Here is a 15079-nt window from a genome sequence, read left to right on the forward strand (position 1 = left end):
CAGGGAGATAGGATTCATACTTTGTAGCTTCTCAAAAGAACTAAATTTGCTATTTTTAATCTGCTCCACTGCAACTTCAGGGAGATAAGACCTGTAGCTTCAATTTGTTCTGCTACAACTTAAGGATAAATCTGACGCAATCTGCTTTACTGCAACTTCAGAGAGATGAGATCTGTGGTTTTAGTCCACTCCATTGCAACTCCAAGGAGATAGGACTGGTTATTTCTGTCTGCTCCACTGCAACTTCAGGGAGATAAGACTTGTATCTTCGATCTATTCCACTGCTGCCTAGGGAGATAGAATTGTAATATTCAATTTGTTCAACTGCAATGTCGGGAAACCATATCCGCCATCGTAGCTTCAATCTGTTCCACCGTACCGTCAGGGAAGTAAGATCTGCCGTTGTGGCTTCAATCTTTTAAATTGCAATGTCAGGAATACTAGATCCGCCGTCGTAGCTTCAATCTATTCCATTGTACTGCTAAGGAAGTAAGATCCGCCGTTGTGGTTTCAATCTTTTTTATTGCAATATCAGGGAAACCAGATCCACCGTTGTAGCTTCAATCTGTTCCACTGCACTGCTAAGGAAGTAAGATCCACCGTTGTGGCTTCAATCTTTTTGATTGCAATATCAGGGAAACCAGATCCGCCGTCGTAGCTTCAATCTGTTCCACTGCACTGTTAAGGAAGCAAGATCCACCGTTATGGCTTTAATCTTTTTTATTGCAATATCAGGGAAACCAGATCCGCCTTCGTAGCTTCAATCTGTTCCACTGCACTGCTAAGGAAGTAAGATCCGCCGTTGTGGCTTCAATCTTTTTGATTGCAATATCAGGGAAACCAGATCCGTCGTCGTAGCTTTAATCTGTTCCACTGCACTGCTAAGGAAGTAAGATCCGCCGTTGTGGCTTCAATCTTTTTGATTGCAATATCAGGGAAACTAGATTCGCCGTCGTAGCTTCAATCTGTTCCACTGCGCTGCTAATAAAGTAAGATCCGCCGTTGTGGCTTTAATCTTTTTTATTGTAATATCAGGGAAACCAGATCCGCCGTCGTAGCTTCAATTTGTTCCACTGCACTGCTAAGGAAGTAAGATCCGCCGTTGTGGCTTCAATCTTTTTTATTGCAATATCAGGGAAACCAGATTCGCCGTCGTAGCTTCAATCTGTTCCACTGCACTGCTAAAGAAGTAAGATCCGCCGTTGTGACTTCAATCTTTTTAATTGCAATATCAGGGAAACCAGATCCGCCGTCGTAGCTTCAATCTGTTCCACTGTACTGCACTGCTAAGGAAGTAAGATCCGCCGTTGTGGCTTCAATCTTTTTAATTGTAATATCAGGGAAACCAGATCCGCCGTCGTAGCTTCAATCTGTTCCACTGCTGCCCAGAGAGATAGAATTACTGGCTTCAATGTACTCCACTGTAACCACAGGGAGGTAAAACCCGCCATCTTCGATCTGCTCCGCTACTGCTTAGGGAGGCAAGATCTGTTTCTTTGATCTACTTCATGCCAGTACATGAAGACAAGATCTGTTTTCTTGGATTTACTTCACCACCAGTATGGGAAGACAAGATCTTTTGTAGTCAACCTGCTCCACTGTTACTCAATGAGATAAGGCTTCATGATTTCACTGATCTGCTCTCTGTAGAACATGACCTGTATGATTTATTTCATGAACCAATTATGCCTAATGATTAGGATGTCATGATCAGAATGAATCAAATGCCCCTAACTAGACATGTATGAATGACATTTAAATGAAAGCAAAATGTCATGAAAATGATATTTTAACGCTTGAATTATTATTACTCCAAGTTTATTAAGGTTTAATCGCAAATGCGCTATAGCGCCTCTTTGCTCGGCTGGTATCTCCAAAGAACATTTGACCAGATTGCCCCCCACTGTAAACCTCTAAGTTTGATCCATTGGGATGTAAAAATTTGTACCATCTTTCTCCCGTTGTAAACCAAGATGTGAAAGATTTAGCCTTTTCTCAATTCTCTGCTATCATAATTCAAGGATACAGGATGTGAAACTCTTTAGTCTCTTACACCATTCCCAAGGTGTTGTACCAAATGCTCAAGCACAAATGAAGAAATCTTCTCCAAGAACAACTTCTTCTTGTTATTCGGTGATCATTGCTTACTTGTTCATTGAAGCTTTGTCACCAACACGATATCTTGTCATTTTGTTAGACAATAAAATTCAAGGGGATAGTCTTTAATTTAGACTCTTATTTATCAGGTTTCCAACCTGGTGCATTCTAAACAATAGTCTTGTTTAAGGTTCCTATATTATTCAGAGACTTCTAGAGTAATATGCAAAACTTCCATTGTGAATTTTTTTTAGTCTATTAATCATTATTCTAATGCAACATGCTTGCAAAAAAGATCATGGATAAGAATTGAGTTGGTTCTGAGCATAGCTCGAAATGAATAAGTTGTCAAAGATAATAAAGATGGATAACAAAGAAATTGATTTAGGAATGCATATCTTGGAAATGAATGAAGTGTTCCAAGAATAACAAAAATAGTATAAGGATTAGGTGCCCCAGATATCGCAACATGAACTTCTCTGTACAGACTTTCTGAAGACTATTCTGACTTTAACATGTGTTTAGGAGATCTACAGTACTTTGTCGATGCCCCCAAAATGTCGCCTACCCTTTCCTGTTGATTCAAGTATAGCAAGACCATTGCATGCCCCGTTCTGATCAGTATTTGAGCTGCTCCGATAATCTCATGCCCCATTTTGATCAATATTTGAGCCGCCCTTTTCGGGTTTTCAACTCAAATCCCCTTTGGTCTAAGGCGCCCTTTGCGGGTTTTCACCTTAGCCTCTCCATTTTTACTTTTTCATTTTTCATTTTCATTTTTTCATTTTTTTCACATCACTTCTTTTTCTTTTTTTGGGGACTCAAACTGCCCTTTGCAGGTTTTTACCTTGGTCTTCTCCTTCTTTAAGCGGAGTATATCCTGACTGAATCTGAGTTTATAGGACTTTGAGGGTTTATCATCCATCTCGCTCAAAATCAAAGCTTCTTTGGAAAAAAACATTCTCTATAATACAAACCAATTTGGCATCCGTTATACTTTTTGTAGAGTGAGGATCTTTTTCAGCACTAGGTCGCCATTATGGAATTATCTGGGACAAACCTTTTACTATAGGCTCGCATCATTCATTTCTTGGTACATCTGACCATGATGAATAGTTTCTAGCATTTTCCTTCAATTAGGTTCAACTAATCGTGTTAGGATTGGATCTTCATCTTACTTCAGCTCAGCCAAAACTCGAAGAGAATGAATTGCAACTTCAATAAAAAAAATCGTGATGAACTAAAGAGAGAGGCACTACTCCGGTAGAGTTTTCACTGCATCATTCATGATATTAATCTTGAACGTACTGCAAATTTCTGATATCGTGTTGTTGTTCAGATTGCAATGACAGTGCTTAACCTGGGCAATCCTGGTATGACCATGCGTAGACATCTTTGAATTCTTGAAGTAACTCAATAACGTCTTACTTTGTTTCTTCGGTCATGCATGCTCCCTCAAGGTCACAGTCTCTATTGTCTCATTTGTTTCTCTTATTGCTTTACCACCATCAACAAGTCAGGAGATAAGCTACAATTTATGACATCTTCAAAGTCATGAGATCCCTCTAAACACATGTCTCACTCAAAAGGAGATTCTGAGTCTGTAGCAGCGTCACTCATGTCATTGATATTTGGGGACCCATAGTGGGTACCAAAGAATATACAAAAGAATGTATGGATAATATGAATGAATGAATGGTTTGGCAGAAAAAATCCAGAAGAACGAAGAAAACGTAAAGACTGAAAGAACATTTGCTCAAAGATGATTGCAATAATGTATTCATTAAAATAATAATATTCCGACGTGAGCCTATTTCACAAAGAAATTCTTATTGCTTCTAGGTTGAAAGCAACAAGTGTGTTCTGAACATTACTCTAAGTAAGCCCTAGATGCTGCAGAGATTTCTTTTACAATCCGATTATTTAGACGCTCTCAAGTTTATAAGGGTGGATACCTAACAAGGTCCCTTTTCAAGTGTGTCTTCATATACGGCATTGATATGAACGCTTTCCAACTCTTCTTCATATGTCGTATTCATGTGATTGGGTAGTGAATTTTCTGCACACGATGAGTCACCAAACTTGACAACACCCATGTTGATGAGTCTCTCAACCAGCTTCTTGAAGGCAGTGCAATTCTCTATTGAATGTCCTGTAATTCCCGCATGGTAGTCATATTGTGCGTTCGCATCATACCATTCGGGATACGGAGGTTGTAGAGGCTTCACATGAAAAGGGGAAACAACGTGTTCATCAAATAAGCCTTGATATAACTCTCTATACGACATCGGTATGGGTGTGAACTGAAGCCTTCCTGTATTTGTTCTCATGCAAGGTTTTTGCTTTAAAGGGGCCTGATGGTTGGTGGTCTTTGTCTTTGGCTGCCCCACAGTAGTTGGTTTTGAGTAGCCCCTATTGTACCTACTTGCATTATCCACCTTATTCCCCTTATTCCTTGGGGCTTTTACAGTATCTGGGTGCTCTACTCTTGCGTGTTTTGTTTCTGCTGGGTCATTAAGGGCAACAGGACTGGTTAGATTGCCTCTTAGATTACAACCTGGGCCTGTCGAGTGATTCATCAGTGTCGATGTACCAGTCTGATATTGTTGAGGCCTGATAGTAAAGAGTGCCCCTCGTGGGTGTGCATCTGGCTGGATCTGAACACTTATTGGGATAAATTTTAGGGGATAGGCAGGGTCTTCATTATTTTCCCCAAAGTGAACCGCTGGACTTTTCCCTTTTTCGAACCATTTACCCAATAACTGGGTTAATTGGCTCATCATATCTCTTTAGAATTCTAATAGCTGATCTCTCATATCTTGCTGAAATTTGGTCAATTGTTCTTGTATCCGCACTTGCATTTGCTCTAATTTCTCCAACCTTTGGTCCATTTCTCTAGCCTTTGCTTGGGTGCCGTGAGGGTGTTGGTTTTCCAATTTAACTGAAATAATTTTACTCAATTAGGCTCTTTCAATGGATTTTAATGTATATGATGCTACGTAATGCAAATGCATGGGATGAATGCAAAAAGAGACGTTGATTCTGATTCAATTCCATTTAGAAAAATTTTTTAGAAGACAAATTTCTTTACATAAAGTGGATATATATATACGGCTTTGCCCTCATACTCCAAGCGAGGACATCTTCTCCTTCTTCATCTGGATGCTAAGATAAATCTTGCGAATTCTTCAAAAGGGGTATCTCCTCTACCTCTTTTTTACTTGATCCTGGTTATAATCCAACGTTTGCCCATCCCCGTAATGCTCCTCAACTTTTTTAAGGTAGTTGGAATGTCAGAAACTCTTGAATAATCAGCTTGACCTTGAGGCACGAAGTAAAGTTATGTATTCCTCCATCACCCTTCTCTTATCACGTTTTCTTGGACCATATTCGGACAACCATATTGTCATCCACTTTATCAAGAAACCCATTTTCTTATGACAAGCTCTCTATTTAGTAATCGAACTCGAATCAACATCTCTTTTCTAATATGCAAATGCAATGCAATAATGATGTCATGCAATCAAAACAAAATAAAACCAAGTTAGTATCCCACCAAAAAGATATAATACAATACAAACATGAAATAGCCAGAACATTTATTCAGGAATCCTCTAAGGTTTGGTATAACTCTACCTAGGACAAGTTCTTAAAGCTCACTATATGAGGTTTAGTTTCTAGAGTAAGGGCACCCGAACCAGCAGATTCCTCGATCCTCACCCATTATAGGCTCATATAGATCGAGTTCAGTTCAGGGGGATACATTTCCCTATGGCTGCACGGAGATGACAATCTCACGAAGACATAGGTACGAATGTATCCCGGAAGCGATCCACTACCCTGCACGGAGGTGAAAACCTCACGAAGGACTAGTTTCTTGCTCCCACTTAAAGGGTAAAACTGACCATGTAAAATGCCAATGCAAAGTTGCCAAAATACCATGATAAAACATCAATGAGTGCGAAGGGTACTCTTGAAATCTTTTAAAAACTTTTGATTTTTGACACAAAGACAAATATAATCAGTTTATGGCTCGACTCTCTAATCTCCCCAGTGGAGTCGCCAAGCTGTCGAAACCATTTTTTGAAAACAAAAATTTAGTTGTCGACTTTAAAAACAAAAACTGGAGTCGCCACCGATCTTTTATTAAGGTGTGATCGGCTCACCTTAAAAATTATTTTGGTCTACGAATTTTCGAGAAAACGAGTTCGGGAGTCAGTTACGCACGAGGAAGGGTTAGCACCCTCGTATCGCCCAAAATCGGTACCAAATTGATTATTTGATGTCTTAGTGTCGAAAGTTTTAAAGATTTTAAAATCAACTCAAATGATGAAATTTGAAAAAGATAGTCAATCGTTCAAGTCATGTAAAGAAATCGAGTCCCAATACGTTAGGGTACAATTCCTCATAATCCCCGAACTTTGAATATCACTTTATTTTATGCGAAAATCTTCATTTTGAGAAAGTAACATGCCACACCCAATACGTTAGGACACGACAAGTTAAGTTCCCAAAAATGATTTTTATACTCATGCATTTTGAATAAAGAATATTCTCGGCTATTTAAGATTGACAAAGAAAATCAGAACCCAATACGTTAGGGCTCAATTTCCCTCGAAAATCCCAAACTTCGAATATTGCTTTTATTCAAAAAAAAAAAACTTTTGAATCAAGAAAATAACTTTAATTATGGTTAAAACCAAATTATATTTTCAAAAAGGGTATGTTAAAAAAATTAATGTACAATATATATATAATAATAGAATATGTAAATAAAAAACATTTAAAATGATTTTTTAAACGTGTACATAAATATATTAAAACCTGTACATGTTATACGACGTATATGTATATATATAAAGTATAAAGTCTATAAAAATTAAGAAAGTAAAATAAAAAATATAAAAAAGTATGTATGTATAAAATATAATGTATGTGAAGGTTAAAAATAAAAAAAAACAAAAAAAAACAAAACATATAAAAAAAACGCACGAATAAATATATGCGTGCATGTTTTAAAGCTTATGAACATATATATTTTATATAAATAAATATGTATATATACTATATAAAAATGCGTATATAAGTTTAGAAATAATTATAAAAAATGATAGTAAATAATATGATAATAATAAATAATGTTACAATGATAATAGCATAAAAAAATAATAATAAAAATAACTGAAAAAAAATGGATTCAATTGAACTAAAACGGAAAAAAGTGGGGCAAATTCAGAAAATTTTAGAAACAAATTAAAGCAATAAAACAAATCAAGAGGATCAAAAGCGAAAATATCCCATTGGGATAAAACATGCGGGTTTGATCGGGTTTTTGAGCCGGGTCACACGGGCTATTGGGTCACCAATATGGCACCGTTTACAAGCCTGCAAATACACCACCAAAACCCCCAAAATTAGCATTTAACCTATCCTAAAACAGATCAGCAAAAAGCCTAAACTGCTCAATGCTGCCGCCTTCATGCTTTCCCCACCGTACAATGACACCGCCGATCGAAAGGTAAGCAACTCCTTCTTCTTCCTTTATTATTATTTTTTAAAAAGAACAAAAACATAAAATAGAAATAGAAAAAGAAAGAAGAAGTCTCAAAAAATAAACAAAACCTTCGGGATTCCTTGAATCTTGTTTTCGTATTTCTTAATATTTTTCAATACAATCTCCTTTTTTCTCCCTTTTTTCCTGTATCTTCCCCCCGTTTACATGATTTAAATCGGCTTTTAAATAGCCGAAAATAACAATGAAAATAATATTAAAAAAAATAGAAAATCCCCTCTTTTTCGTTATTTTACTGTAGTCGCTGGCTGTTTGTTGCTGTAGGTTCGGTGGCGCATGTACGTGGAGGCGCAACTTGCGCGAATGGCGGCTACTGTTGCGAAGGGGGCGGTGCGTAGGGCTGTTGTGGCTGTGCTGAAACAATGGTCTAAGGTTTCTGCTTAGTTGATTAAGCTTTGAGCTTGTATTGGGCTGTGACATTGGGTTTTAGGTTTGATTTTTTTGGGCCTCTGTATTGGGTTTCAGTTCTGCATGTGGGCTCGTTTATTTGTTTGTGCCCGGGCATATTTGGGCTTGTACAAGGTTAATTGGGTTTAGTGGTTATGTTAAAACGGTTTGGGCTACGTTGGGCCCATGTATTTAGACTGTGGACATTTAATTTTTTTTTTAGTTTTTTTCTACTTATTCTGAATGGTCCCGGGCAAATTGGGCTATTACACTTGGGTGAGAAAGAAAACCCATGGCTTTTGGCGACAGGAGAAATGGGGACGGTGATGAAGTTAATGTGAGATTGGACATTTGAAATGATTCTCCCAGTCCCGTTGGCCTTTGCTTTTCATGGTTGGATTTTGCAGGCAACTAAATCCAGTGTGTGTTCTAACTAAAATTCAACTCTCATTATACAAAAAAAAGGGGTCCTTTTAGCGGTTTCAACTAATATATGATTTTTTAAGTTCATTCTTCATCTTCCGTTTTCCAAAGTTACAAATATGATTAGAGGTATAAGTGCAATTCATAAATATATATCATTATAAATTAATATTTGAAATGCTTTTTAATTTTTATTTGAATAGGATTGTGATTAAAATTTTTATTAGAAATCAATATGGCGTATCACCAAATTGATTTACGATAATATTTTATATTTAGAGTTTTAATTTTTGCATTTGTATTTGAAAAAATATTCTATAATTAATCCTTAAAACATTACTATTTTCCTTGTCTAATTAAGTAAATATTATATAGTTTAGATTTTACCCCTAGCTTAGCTTGAAAGAGGAAAATGGAAGTATAGACAGCAAAATCCATGGTGAAGTGATAGAAACAGTTTTGTCCTTTTAACACAAGAGAAAAGAACAAAAAAAAAAGCCTCCGTAAAAAAAAAAAATAGCCAAACCTCTGATTTCCTTTTCTCTATTTCAGATCCTCCCAGATGCTCAAATCCTCTTCTCACCACAACTACTTTCTCAATTTCCCTTTTTGCCCTTCCAACCACCACCACCGTCATCGCTACCGTCGTCGTCGTCGCAGATTTCTATGTATAACCAAGCCCTTTTCATATTAGGTTTTTCTGGTTCGGACCTCATCCTCGGCGCCGGCTAATTTTAAGTGGAGTACAATAGAATAAAAGTTATTGGGTAAGAAATGCTGGTTTCTTGTTCTCTAGGGTTCGACGTCGTCGTTTTGGTGTCCCTTCTTGTTGTCTTTTTGATAATCCGGCATAAATTGAGGAATGCGGCAGCGAGGAAAGAGGAAGTTACGAGGTTACTCGAGATGGTCTCTCATGAAACCGCCTATGTGGAAGCTCAGGCCACCGTGGAGTACGGTTACTATCCCAAGTTCCAGTGTGCTGTTTGCTTTGCCCCTACCACCACCCGCTGCTCTCAGTGCAAATCTGTTCGTTACTGGTTCGTTTCTATTTTTCCCCTCTTATAGATAGATTTAATTTTTTTTTACCTAATTTGTGCAAATAGAAATGTTAATTTGGGGGGTTTTCTTTATGGTGGTTGTTAGAGAGTAGGAGCAACTGAATTAGTTTTGAGAATTTATTGTTAAGAGTCATTGCAGCTGTTGAAGATGAATTGAATGGTGAAGATAAAAAGTTACTTCGGCTTTGAAGGGGGAATAGTGGGATAAATATTTCAAGGGAGATGTTTAAAGCCTTGAATTTTGATGGAAAATGATTGGGTTTTCACACTGTAGTTGTCTTCTTCTAAGCTTTATTGTCAGGAGTGGTACTTGGTTTTAGTGAAGTTTTGGTCTTCAGCCTCTCAATAAGTTCTTATGGGGCTATGATTGTATGTTCGTGTTCTTATAAGATTGATTGTTCTGTTAACTAACATTTTGGGAAAAGATCAAGCTGAATACAATTTCCCAAGAAATGGTCATTATAATTTTATTTCATTAATGACCCGGATATTGTTGTGGTGGCATTCTATGTTCATGGTGTTGTTTATTGGGATTGTTTTATGGAGAAAGTGGAGCTCTCTAAACCTGGTGATAACCTGGTGAGAAATGAAATTCTACCTTTCCCAGGATGTACATTTTGTAGATTCATCTCAGAAATGTACATTGAATGATGTTGTCAGCAGCCACTTCTGGGCTATTTATTAGAATGCTATTTTTTGTCATACTTAATCTGTGCTTGCTGATTGGGTTCTCTGGTAAATAGTAGCCTTCATTGCCCTTATATGCATATCTATTTCAACTTTGCATAATAAAATTTTATCACATAGCTCCATGATAGGAGTGCCATACAATTTAAAGACGTAGAAGAGAAAGCCTGGAAGTCATTTTTGGTTTATCTTAATTAAATTTCCATTCAACTAGTGGTTGGTGATATGAATCTTTTTGCTCTTCGTAATCAAAATTTCTTCTTCCATTCTCTTTAGAGGTTTTGGCTATGCTTTGTTGTGTTGTGGTAAATATTTTGTTTAACAAATAGCTCATGTTTAGATTGCCACACCCTTCTCTTTGTGCAGGCGTTGCGTGTCATGGTGGCTTGAAAAGTAAGATTATATTGTTTTTCATTCTTTTCTTGGATTTATTTGCAAAATAAAATAGAAGATACGTTCCTTTTCTAGTGGTTGGCTATATAAATCCCTTTGCTTTTCTTAATAAAAATTTCTTCTACTACTCTTTCTAAAGGTTTTGGCTGTGGTGTGTTAATATTTTGTATATAATTTGTTTACAACTTATAGCTCATGTTTAGAACATTTCTCTTTTACAAGTGGGAGGTGAGTGGTGGCGTAAATCATGGTGGCTTGAAAGAAAGATTACATTGTCATTTTTTTCTCAGATTGCTTTGCAACATAAAATAGAAGATGCGTGCCTTTTCTTGTAAATGTCTAATTGCATTGGATAGCCAGCTATGTTTTTTGTGCTATTTTCATCATTTGGTATTGACTTCTTTGTTATCCTCGTATAGTTCTGGCAAGTGTCAAATAGTTCACTGGAGACAAGGCCACAAAGATGAATGTCACCCTGCAACTGATTTTGCGGCTAAAAAACAGTCTGGAATTCAGAGCTATGGTTCTGAGGTGGAAAGTGCATTTAAGAAATCTTCCAACCCTTCATCAGTGGTTGAAAATGGTGATGGTAATCTTAAGCCTCGTGCAGATGCCATAGCAACACATAGTGCTTTTGCTCCATCCAGTTCCTCATCATTAGCTGGTGTGAGCCCATCTTGTACCAGTAGTGAGTCATTGGTTGATGTTTCTCCCAGCAGGACTCTTATGTCTGGCCATAATGACAAGTTAGGTAGGCAGCTTTCTGATGATATCGCCAATGCTATACCTAAAAGCGGGGCATCTGCTAAGAACATGAAAGAAGCTATCTCACCTTCATCAGAGTCTAATAATCTGAGTAAATTAAATAAGAAGAAATCCAGTCATGAAGAAGTTGAATTCAGAAGGCAGTTGACTAAGAGCAATAATCTCATGCATGATGGTGCCCATCCTACAAAAGCTGCCTATAACAAGTCAACCGGTGCTGTTTCATCTGAATTCTTAGTTACTGATGCATCCAAGAAAAGTAATAGAACTGTAATTAGTGATAGAGAAGATGACCTGCTACTTCATGAAAGTAAACACTTCACAACTTCCTCATGTAGTACTTCTGGTAATCATTCATCTTCTGCTGCTGGAGGGCATTCTGTTCACAGTTCCAACTCGGGCTTGCCTGCAAAAAGTAATGCTGCCCCTACCTTGCCACAGACTACAAGTAATGGCTTGAGAATGTCCTTGCGGAAGGTTGTACAGCAGATTAAAACCTCCAAACAGTCTAAATCCCATCTTTTTGGTTTTGGTAATGAGGGTGACAAAAAACACAATTACAAGGTAGTTTTCAATTGACAATGTGTTTTTTTTGTTGATGCTCTCATAGTATTGTTATGCATATTCTGACATTTGAACAATTTTTGTTGTGACTTAACAGATAATCTTTCCATATGAACTATTCATGGAACTGTACTCTTATGATGCAGTGGAACTATGTCCATTTGGACTTAATAATTGTGGAAACAGGTAATCTTCGTACTTAAACTTATTTTAGCTCACAAAATAATGGTTTCAATTAGTTTGCATTACTGGTGCTAATATGGTATGCTGGAACTTGTGCATATCTCTTCACCTCTTCACCCTCGAAATAATTACCTATGTTTGAATTATTATTATCTCCTCTACTATGATTAATAAGGTGTGCTTTTGAGTTGCTGATTTCTATTTTTCCTTTGAAATTTTCTGCAGTTGTTATGCTAATGCTGTCCTTCAGTGTTTGGCTTTTACTCAGCCACTTACCTCATACCTTGTCAAAGGACTCCACTCCAAAGCATGCAAGTTTCTGGTCATGACTTTTTCATGATTTCGCTCCTTGTTCATGCCACTCCTTTAATATGAGGTTTATTATTAATGTGCAGGTCGAAAAAAGGAGTGGTGCTTCATCTGTGAGTTTGAATGTTTAATTTTGAAGGCAAAAGAAGGGGAGTCCCCTTTGTCCCCAATCCGGATATTATCCAAAATACAAAAATTGGAAGCAATCTTGGTCCTGGGAAGGAAGAGGACGCCCATGAATTTTTGAGGTGAACCAACCGTTAAAACTATTTTCTTTTTGTATGCTACTTTGGTATAAGCATCTCAACTGGGAATTAGACTTCACATCAGTGAGATGACAGGTATGCAGTTGATGCAATGCAATCTGTTTGCCTCAAGGAAGCAAGGGCTGCAGGTCCACTGGCTGAAGAGACAAGTCTAATCGGACTAACTTTTGGAGGTTACCTTCATTCGAAGGTTCTTTTTTCACAATTTTGGTTATTCCATATGTTTGTGTATTCATTGAACTTGTTCTTATTCTACAGACACAAAGTAATTATAATTTTTGCTTTGTTGTTATGGTATTATCATGATTGGGTTGTCAGATAAAGTGCATGAAGTGTCTTGGTAAATCTGAGCGGTATGAGAGGATGATGGATCTAACTGTTGAGATTGATGGGGACATCGGAAGTCTGGAGGAGGCACTTGCACAGTTTACAGCTAGAGAAATCTTGGATGGAGAAAACAAATATCATTGCATTAGGTTTGTTGCTTTTTAACTGCCATTTCATTAATGTTGTTATGATTCTGCGTATAACCGTGCTTCTTGGCCATTATGGCTTATTGTTAGATATCTATTAATGTGCATCATTGCTTTCTCATCCCACTTTTGATGTTAATGAACTCTAACTTTGGCTATTTTATTGTGATACTATTACGGTAACTATTCAAATCCCACTTTTTTGGCATATTTGTTCCTATTGTAACATTTTTACTTGGATTGGCATGTAAGTACTGCCGTATGTTCTAAGGAAATATCTAGGAGTCATAACTGTTTGAGTTTCTCATTGGTAAATTCTCCCTCTTTTAATCAGGTGCAAATCTTATGTAAAAGCAAGAAAGAAGTTGACGGTATTAGAGTCACCTAATATTCTTACCATTGTTTTAAAGAGGTTCCAGGTAATTCCAAGATGCCTAGTTTCTATTTTTATGCTTCCATGTGCTTATTTAAATGCCGACTCGCGTTTACTGTCTGTACTTTTGCAGTCTGGTAATTTTGGGAAGTTAAATAAGTCAGTTCAATTTCCTGAGGTCCTTGATTTGGCCCCATATATGAGCGGATCAAGTTCGAAGGCGGTCATATACAATCTCTATGCTGTGGTTGTTCACTTGGATGTTATGGATACTGCCTTTTCAGGCCATTACGTATGTTACGTGAAGAGTTTCCGAGGGGAATGGTTCAGGATTGATGACAGCACGGTATGCTGTTTTCTGCTTAGTATATATTGAGATCATCAGATGTACTACTTTCTGTACATAAACCTGACACATGCAGCGCGATTTGTAGGTAATACCAGTGTCATTGGAGAGGGTCTTGCTCGAAAGGGCGTACATGCTCCTCTATGCGAGGTAAATGTGACTTTGAAAGCTTTGGTTACATGAAAATTTGGTTTATATATATTCAGCACAAATAACTATGGTTCTCGAAAATTTCAGGCGCTCCCCAATGGCACCAGCTTTGGTGAGAAAAAATCTCGACTCTCATAGTTTTAAACACAGGAATTTGGAAGCTGTTCCTTGTAGCCAAAACACATCCAAGTCGAGATCCGACTCTAATTTTTCAAAGTTGGATCCCTCAATATCACAACGTAAACATAAGTATCATCCTCCAATGCAAAGAATTCCTTCAGCTGATTCATCGAGTGAGAGTTCTTCCATTTTCAGCGGCTCCGATGCAAGCTCGTGCAGCACTACAAGCACTAAGGACTCTTCCAGGAGTGAAGACTTCTCAGATTATTTATTTGGTGAAACGGGACCTGAATGGTACAACCAAAATGGAATTTCATCAGAAACAGCTGCCTCGTCCTCCTATCATGGTTTTGACACAGATTCGGGGGCGGAGATGGATGGCCATGCGCGGTCACTGACATTTTTGTACACTGACTCAATTAGACAGCATTGGAATAGTAATGGTAGAGCCTCGGACTTTGAGCAAGGAGGCTGGTCTAACCCATATGATGTAAGATCATCGGGTATTTCATATAGAAGAGCAAGCGTCGACGGATCGACTCAAACGTTTTATTGAGGTTTGAGTTGACATATAATATATAAAATAAGATCCATCTTTCAGTTATTAACTTTATGATTATGATTGAGTAAAATGAGTAATCATCATTCTTTGGCTTTGCCCCATAAAATTACCTTCTAAACTGGGAAGCTTGCTGGGTTGCATTGAGTAACAGTAAATAATCGGTCTGTAAATCAGGCCAGTGCCTCGTATGTAGACCTGATCACGATTTCTTAGACGTTTTACAGACCCGTACACGATTCTTAGATGTTTTAGATTTGGGCTGCCATTTCCATCATATTATTCGCCATGTTCTTTTTATTTTTTGTTTCTATCGAATATATTATGGTTAAAATGTATTTGATGGAAACAAAT

At 37.4% G+C, this 15079-nt stretch overlaps 1 pseudogene; it reads left to right on the top strand.

Annotated features, from left to right (window-relative positions):
- Positions 1–7455: 7455 nt before the first annotated feature.
- Positions 7456–14774, top strand: LOC107950409 (ubiquitin carboxyl-terminal hydrolase 17-like; annotated as a pseudogene).
- The last annotated feature ends 305 nt before the right edge of the window (positions 14775–15079 follow it).

Source organism: Gossypium hirsutum, chromosome D03 (assembly GCF_007990345.1).
Source record: "Gossypium hirsutum isolate 1008001.06 chromosome D03, Gossypium_hirsutum_v2.1, whole genome shotgun sequence".
NCBI lineage: Eukaryota > Viridiplantae > Streptophyta > Magnoliopsida > Malvales > Malvaceae > Gossypium > Gossypium hirsutum.